At 38.5% G+C, this 8,181-nt stretch overlaps 1 pseudogene; it reads left to right on the forward strand.

The window, feature by feature from the left end:
- Window positions 1-6,749: 6,749 nt before the first annotated feature.
- On the forward strand, window positions 6,750-7,958 carry LOC103789064 (protein SET-like; annotated as a pseudogene).
- Window positions 7,959-8,181: the final 223 nt, after the last annotated feature.

Below are 8,181 nucleotides of genomic sequence, written 5' to 3' on the forward strand. Positions count from 1 at the left end.
CCTTTAAAATTCCAGTTTAGTTTGCTGGTAGATGACAGTGCTATTCTCTAAGAAAAGAAGTATAAGAGGTGGTGTTAACTTTGGGACACAATTGGGAGCAAGGGGTATAAGAATATTTGTTGGCTGGGATATGGTCAGTTGAAGTATTTATGGTTCATGCATATGGAGATTTTCAGCTGACTTTGAGAGAGGTATAATCTGAAGGAAAGCAAACAAATGTAGAAGTCATATTTTCAACTCCTTCATTTCACCACCAGAAAGCTAAAATTTAGAGGCTAAAACTTCTAAGGGACTTACCATATGGCTGGTTTTTGGAGAGCCATGACCAGAAACTGTATCTCTTGGGTTTCAGGCAATACACCTATGTCCTGATTGAGTTTCATTATGCTCTATTTACTTTCATATTTCCCCAGTCTAACAATGCCTGACATACAACAAGTGTTAAAAATGTTTGCGGAATGAATATATTGATTGTGGCCTTCTTTGGTGGGGGGTAGGACTGGCCCCACATCTTCACATCATCGCTGAAATTTATCTCAGAAGCATCTTGGAAGTCAGCAGACCCAGGGAAGTCCTGCTTAGTCATGAAATTTGCATTTCCCCCAGGTACCTCCCAACCCCTCTCCACTTCCTCTGAGAGCAAAACCTCCGTTGTTCATGTCACACCCATGGGCAGCCTTTGTGCTCAGTGCACAGACCTGAATGGGAAGATTGATAAAAGCAAAATAGAAAGAAGGCATGATCTGGGTCATATGAATTATACAATCAATTCCTCTAATTTTACACTTGGGGAAACTTCGTCTAAGAGATCTTGTCTTCATTCACTCAAATTAGTTATGAGCTCAGAAGAGAGGAAAAAGCCGTTTGGAAAAGAGCAAGGCAGCTAATATTTATTAAGCACTTACTGTATGACAGACTTTATGTGGAATGATTTGTTAAGGTGATCTCATTTAATCCTGATTTTAAAAATCATCCAGTTTTTTTTTCACATGCAGAAACTGAGGTTTAGAAAGTTTACTTTTCCTGAGGTTCTAAAGCTGGTAAATGAGGGTTATGGAGCTCCAACTCGAGGCTGTCTGGCTTCAAAGGTCATGCTCCTTCCCTTACACCATGTAGCCTCCGGGAAACTTGAATGTGGTTTTGGGTATTTTAGGTATAAGCTTGGAGACTAACCAAACATGGTCATTCCAGGGCTCTTTCTACGAGCCAACAGGCACTCCAACGTTGCCACCCAGAACGTCCTGCAAAATTGAGTGGTCTAGGGTTTGACAGAGTCCGGAAGACCCTCATGAACATAAGATGGGCAATGAGTCAAGCCCCAACGAAGAAAGTAGAATGTGTATCTGACTTCCAGCCTTAGCCCTGCTGGTCACTTGCCAGATGGCCTTGGGCTGGCCACTTCCTTCTTGTGCTCCTCCAAGATTAAAAAAAATATATGGAAATGCAAATTTTGTGGGCTTCCCTGATGACAATCTCCATGTCTTCTTTGTAGTAATCATTTCTATCACAAAGAAGGTGGGAAAATGTGATGTATGGACCAGGGAGATAATCCTATTCCTAAGAAGTGGTTCTTGGACTCTGGAGAGGCAACAATTAGTTTGAGCCCTAACAAATGAGTGGGAGTTTGTTAGGCCAATGCGGGGGGAGGATTCCAGGAAGTGAAGTGTAAAAGCTTTACAGTGAAGGCGTTGAGTAAATTCGGGGAATTGCTAGCAGTTCAGGAAAGTGGTAGCATTCAGTGCAAAGGAGGGGCCAAACTAGAAATAAGACAGGAGAAATCCACAGAAACCAAGCCACATAAGGACCAGTAGAACCCTGTAAGTTTTCCAAAGAGCCTATCCTTAAAGGTTGTAAGCATGGAAATGTTATCATTGTTAAACTTGTGCTTTAAAGAGATCTTTCTGCTCTGCGTTCCTGTTCTCTCCCAAACATAGTGAGGGAAGGTATCCTCTTTCTGGGTCCACAAGGGGGCATAGTTTTAAGACCAAGAATTTCCCAGCTCCATGACCCTCTCCCATCTCTCTCCATCTGGGAGATTTAACTATTTATGTCTGAATTTCCAGGACATGGGAAGAAACTAAGAGTCAATCACTCCAGGGGAAGTTCTAAGGAACTCCTTTCATCGGCCTGGGGTCTTAAGGAAGGTGGGGTTCCTCCCAGGCCAAACATCCCCTTCTTGAACACCCCTTCAGACTCCATGTTTGTGTCCCCTTCCATGAACGCTCCCTTTGTGGAAGCCATCTTTCTCTCTCCTGGATTTCCCCTCTGGAGCCCCCTTCCACACTCTCTTGTGGAAGCCTGTCTTCCCCTCCTAAACTCCATGTCTGTCTCTATTCCCTTCCACTCAGTGTGGAAGATGCTTTCCTCTCCTGGATTCCATCTTTCTGGATTCTCTCACTCTGTGAGAGTTATTGTTTCTCTCTCCTTCCCCTGTTTCTCTCTCTCTCTCTAAGTAAATCGCTTTCTACAAACACTTTGGAGTCCGGCATTTACTGTGCACTGCGCCGTGGTCCTCTCTCTCATTCTTGAGAGGACAGGAGACCAAGAACCTGGAGAAACGTCCTCTCAGGGGAGCTGAGGGTACCCTGAACCCTAATATTACAATAGCACGACTGACAGAGACTTTGCTCCTGTAGCCTGGGAGCCAGAATGGAGAGACACATTGGGCAGAACCCGGCAGAGCCACAGAAACTTGTAGTCCCCACCTATTTGTTATTCATGGAAGCTTTCTCCTCTTCTGGACTGGATCAACGGAAAAATAAACTGTCATCTCTTGGCAGATGATTCAATGGGAATTCAAGGGATTCAATAGGTATTCAAGGTTGAAAATGATGATGTACTCTGAGAATTCACAGGTCTGTGAAAGGAGAGGCCTATACAAGGAAAGAAGAGGACATGGTAAATGCAGAACAGACCCTCAGCATCTTGAAGGACCACCAAGGGGAAACAAGTATTGCGGAACTTTCATTAATCTGTGTTTTTAGCACTTTATTTGAAAATAATGTCAAACCTAAAAGAGTTACAAGAAAAAAATATTATGAATAATAGTACAAAGAACACCCTTACAAATATCCTGCAGGGAGGGGCTACAAGTTGGCTGTGGCTGTGAATACCTCTCTGTAATGTTTTGCCCATTTTGCTTTATTATTAGCTACTAGCTGTCTCTCCCTTTCTCTGTCTCTATTTGAACTATTATAGGGTAGGTTGCATATATCATGGCTCTTTATCCTAAATACTTCAGTGTGAAGAGTTAGGATAGTTTCTTACACAACTACAGTATAGATAGTTATCACTTAAGTAAATTTTACATTGATAAAAATGTTTTTGTCTAATCTACTGTTTGTGCTTAAATTTTGTCAGTTGACCCAATAATGTTCTTTGTAGCCATATTTTCCCTCCAGGTCAGGATCCACTCTAGTATCAGACATTGCATTTAATTGTTGTATCTCTTTAGTATCCTTCAACTGGAATATTTCCACAGCCATATTTTCTCCTTTATGACATGAATAATATATTTGAAGAATGCAGTCTTCCCACCCTCTCTTTTTTAATAGCAAACTCCTCACTAGGGGTTTTTTGGTATTTCCTTACTATTAGATTCACGTTATCCATTTCTGGTCTAGGTACTATACAAGTGATGTTGTGCCCTCAGGGTGTCATATCTAGAGACCCTTCATGTCTTCTCATTGATGATGTTAATTTTGATCACCTGGCCAACACATTGCCAGATTTCTCTATTGTATAGTTCTTTTTTCTTTTTTGTTTTAACTAATAGCTACATGTTGGCATACAGTGTAAGGCCATGCAAACTTCTTACTCCTCGTCAAAATTCCTCTGAGATTTAGCATCTATTGATCATTTTTGCCTGAGCCTATCTTAACTGTGATACTTGCAAAGTAATACCCTTCTTCACTTCAGCGCGTTTCTCCCTATTTGGCATTCTGTTGCAGGCAAGAGCCCTCCCTTTATCTATCTAGCTAATCTATCACATCTGTCTTCTTGAGTCCGTTTTGGTAGTTTGTGTGATTCTTGAAATTTTTCCATTTTCACTAATTTATTGCTGTACTATTGTTCATAGTATCACTCTTACAATCATTTTTATTTCTTTAAGGTCAGAAGTAATATCCCCTCTTTAATTCCTGATTTTGGTCGTTTGAATCTTCTCCATTTTTCACATATCAGTCCAGCTAAACGTTTGTCAGTTTTGTTGATCTTTTCAAATACCGACTTTCAAATTTGTTTTTCTCTTATTTTTCTATTCTCACTTTCATTTCTTTCCACTTTTGTCTTTATTATTTGCTTCCTCTTAATGAACTTGGTTTGTTCTTCTTTTTATAGTTTCTTTTTATTTCCTTCCTTCCTTCCTTCCTTCCTTCCTTCCTTCCTTCCTTCCTTCCTTCCTTCCTCTTTCTTTCTTTCTTTCCTTTCCTTCCCTCGACAGGTCTCACTCTGTCACTCAGGCTGGAGTACAGTGGCACAGTCTCAGCTCACTGCAGCCTTGATTGCCTAGGTTCAAGCAATCCTCCCACCTCAGCCACTCAAGTAGCTGGGACTACAGGCATGAGCCACCACACCTGGCTAATTTTTTAAAAAATTTTTATAGAAACAAGGTTTCACTATGTTGCTGGTCTTGAACTCCTGAGCTCAAGTGATACTCCTGCCTCAGCCTCTCAAAGTTTTGGGGTTACAGGAATGAGCCACTGACACCAGCCTATAGTTTCTTAAGGTAGAAGGTTAGATTATTGACTTGAAATCTTTCTTTTTAAATTTAGGCATTTACAGCTATAAAAGTTTCTCTAAGCATTGATTTCCTGCATCTCCTAAGTTTTTGATATATAACATCTTTAGTTTTATTCATCTCAAAGTATTTTTCTGATTTCCCTTATGATTTATTCTTTGACCCATTAGTTTTAGAAGTATGTAGTTTGATTTAGACCTAATTGTGAATTTTCCAAATATCCTTCTGTGATTGATCTATAATTTCACTCTATTGTGGCTAAAAACATACTTTCAATATTTCTACAATTTTTGTTATTTCATATTTGTTGAGACTTGTTTTATAGCCTAACACATAGTCTATCCTGGGGAATGTTCCATGTGCATTTGAGAACAACAAACACATATTCTGCTGTTGTTGGGTAAAGTGTTCTATAAACTTTGGTTAAGTTTAGTTAGTTTATAATGTTGTTTAAGTCTTCTATTTCCTTGTTGATTTTATGTTTAGTTGTTCAATCCATTATTGAAAATGGGGTATTGAACTTGCCAGTTATTATTGTTGAAGTAGCTCTTTATCCCTTCAATTCAGTACGTTTTTGCTTCATGTATTTTGGGGCCCTGTGCATGAATGTTAATAATTCTTATATCTTCTTGATGCATTAACTCTTTTATTATTATAAAATGTCCTTCTTTGTCTTTACAATAATTTTTGTCTTAAATCCTATTTTGACTGATCTTAATTTCTAAACCCAGCTCTCTTTCAGTTACTGTTTCCATAATATATCTTTTTCCACCCTTTACTTTCAACCTGTAGGTATGTTTGAATCTAAACTGTGTCCTTTGTTCACAACTTATAGTGGGCTCATGGTTTTTTTTTTAATCCACTTTACTAACCTCTGCCTTTTATTTGTAATGTTTAATCTGTTTATATTTAACGTAATTTCTGATAAGGTAGAATTTATGTCTGTCATTTTCCTATTAGTTTTATATATTTTTGTGTTCTATTCATTAATGCCATTTGTATTAAATATATATTTTTTACTGTACACTTCTCTTGACATTTATTTTACTGTATTTAAGTTATTTTCTTCATGGTTGCTTTGGAAATTACAATGATCTTAATTTCAATAATGTAATACTTTGTTCTCTCACAGCTTTTTCCCCTGCCCCATTATTTGCTGTTATTGTCATACAAATTACACCTGTATACACGTGTGTCATTAGCACTGATTTATAATTATTGTTCTATAAAGCTGTCATTTAAATCAGATAAGAGAAAAAATAATTATAAACAAAAAATACATTTATACTGTCTTATATATACATTTTATGTATCATATATTATAGAAATATTTTATAGATAAATCCTATTTTGACTGATCTTAGTTTGTATATATGATACATAAAAATAATTATAATATAAATACATAAAATTATATATCATATATGATACATTTTATGTATTATAATTTATATATTTATATACATTTTATGTATCACATAGATACAATATTATACAATTATAATATAAATACATATAATTATATACTATATATGATGCATTTTATGTATCATATATGATATATACTATATATACTAATAAATATATATACTATATATACTAATATAAATACATATAATTATATACTATATATGATACATTTTATCATATACTTATATTAATTATATAAATATATGTGTATTTGTATAATTATAATATTTTATATATATTATATAATTATAATACTTATTATATATATAATTATATATTATATAATTATAATACTTATTATTTATATAATATAATTTATTACTTATGTTTTTTATTATTATATAAATATATATTTTAAAGCCAGTATCATTTCTGAGGCCCATGGTTATACTGCATTACATTAATTATTCTCTACCTTTAAAAATTATAAAATAAACCCAAATTAATATCTGGAATGTTTCAATGAGATAGTTCAAATGTCACAATTTGCAGACTCCTGGGCCCTTGCGGCGAGGAGGAGGTGGAGGAGGAGGCGGCTCGGGGAGAGCGAGCAGGGAGCAGGAAGCGCCGAGAGCGAGTGAGGGAGCCCAGCCGCCCGCCGCCGCCTCCCACACGGAGAGCAGGAGCCCGGCCGGGGCCCACCACGCCGCCCCAGCCCCTCTCTCATTGCCAGGTCTCGAGGGTAGCACGTGCGAGCGAGCAAGTTGCGGGAGAGCCAGCGAACGAGAATGGGAGGCGGCCGGACTGAGCGAGCGCCGGAGCGTGTAGCGCGAGGGGAAGCCGCCTACCCACGCCCCTCTTTTGCCTTCCCTTCTCTCCCGTCTGGTCCCCCCACCCACCGCCTGACTCCGAGAAGCACCAAGTCTGCGCCTGCGGCCAAAGTGGGTAAAAAGGAGCTCAACTCCACCCGCAACCAGGCCGAAAAGATCAGCAAGAAGCAATTGCATTGATGAAGCACGAATGAAACAGACTTCATGAACAAGCTGGTGAGGAGATTCTGAAAGTAAAACAAATATAGCAAACTCTGCCAACCATTTTTTTCAGAAGAGGTCAGAATTGATCATTGATGACCCGAATCCACATTTTTGGGTAACATTTGTCAACCACCCACAGGTGTCTGCACTGCTTGTGGAGGAGGACGAAGACGCACTGCATTATTTGACCAGTGTTGAAGTGATAAAATTTGAAGATACTAAATCAGGTTACGGGATAGATTTTTATTTTGATGAAAATCCTTACTTTGAAAATAAAGTTCTCTCCAAAGAATTTCATCTAAATGAGAGTGGTGATCCATCTTCGAAGTCCACTGAAGTCAAATGGAAATCTGGAAAGGATGTGACCAAGCATTCAAGTCCAACGCAGAATAAAGCCAGTTGTGGGTGCTTGTGAATTAGGAGAGTCATCACAGATAGTACTTGGCCAAACCCGCAGCAATGCTACTTAGTTCCCGATGTGAATGATGAAGAAGGAGAATAGGATGATGGTGATGAAGAGGAGGAAGGATTAGAAGATATTGATGAAGAAGGGGATGATCAGGATGAAGGTGAAAAAGAGGAAGATGGTGATAAAGGGGAGGAAGGAGAGGAAGATGAAGGAGAAAGTGACTAGCAGAACACTGATGGATTCCAACCTTTTTAAATTTTTTTCAGTCCCTGGGAGCAAGTTGCAGTGCTTTTTCTTTTTTTCCCCTTGTGCTCAGTAGCCCTGTTCCTGAGGTCTCTTTTCTCTACACCATGGTTCCCAACGTATTTGGGAGGAAATACCTAGAGCATAATACAAAGGGAAGAGTCTCTACCCTTTTCTGTTTGGAATTCATTTTTACCCCTTCCTGTCTGAAAAAAAACCGTATGGAATCAACACCACCGAGCTCTCCTGGAAGCTGGAGAGTGCTGGGCCCCTTTGTAGCAGGGCATAGAATTCTAGCTTCTTTCCTCCTTTCTCTGCATATTGGGCTCGGAGAGTACAGTGTGTCC

This window comes from Callithrix jacchus, chromosome 18 (genome assembly GCF_049354715.1).
Source record: "Callithrix jacchus isolate 240 chromosome 18, calJac240_pri, whole genome shotgun sequence".
Classification (NCBI taxonomy): Eukaryota; Metazoa; Chordata; class Mammalia; order Primates; family Cebidae; genus Callithrix; species Callithrix jacchus.